This window comes from Haliaeetus leucocephalus, unplaced genomic scaffold, assembly GCF_000737465.1.
Source record: "Haliaeetus leucocephalus isolate CR32 unplaced genomic scaffold, Haliaeetus_leucocephalus-4.0 Scaffold339, whole genome shotgun sequence".
NCBI lineage: Eukaryota > Metazoa > Chordata > Aves > Accipitriformes > Accipitridae > Haliaeetus > Haliaeetus leucocephalus.
This window is the reverse complement of record NW_010972775.1, coordinates 15,108,534-15,109,056: the sequence shown is the minus strand read 5'-3', so window position 1 is coordinate 15,109,056 and position 523 is coordinate 15,108,534.

Below are 523 nucleotides of genomic sequence, written 5' to 3'. Positions count from 1 at the left end.
GGCGGGCGGTGCAGCACCATGGCCAGAGCCGCCCCGGCGCCGCCACCCCTCCCCGTCCCGTCGGGCCGCCCGCAGCCGCCGGTTGTTTTCTCTCCCGGGTGCGTGCAGAGGAAGGACGGTCCCCACGGTCCCCACGCCCGCCGCGGGCGGCCCAGGTGAGGCGGGACGCGGGGTCCCTCCGGGCGCTGCCCGCTGTGGCCGCCGGAGCTCCGGAGCCCGGGCAGCCCCCGCCGATTCCTCCCCAGGCTGCTCGCTGGTGCTTTGCGCTATGACAAGGAGCCATTTTGTACGTATCCTGCTAAAATTGCACCAAAAAAAAAAAAAAAAAAACCAACCCCAAAGCCCCCAAAAAACAAAATAAAAATAATTTAAAAAAAATCAACGCCTAAAAAAAAACCCGAATACCCCAAGCGCAAGGTGCGATTTTCTCCCAGGTGCTGGGGCTCTGCCTGCACGGAGCGGGTCGAGGCGAGGGCTCCGAGCGGAGCAAGGCATTGCCGAAAAGGATCGCGGGGGGGGGGGG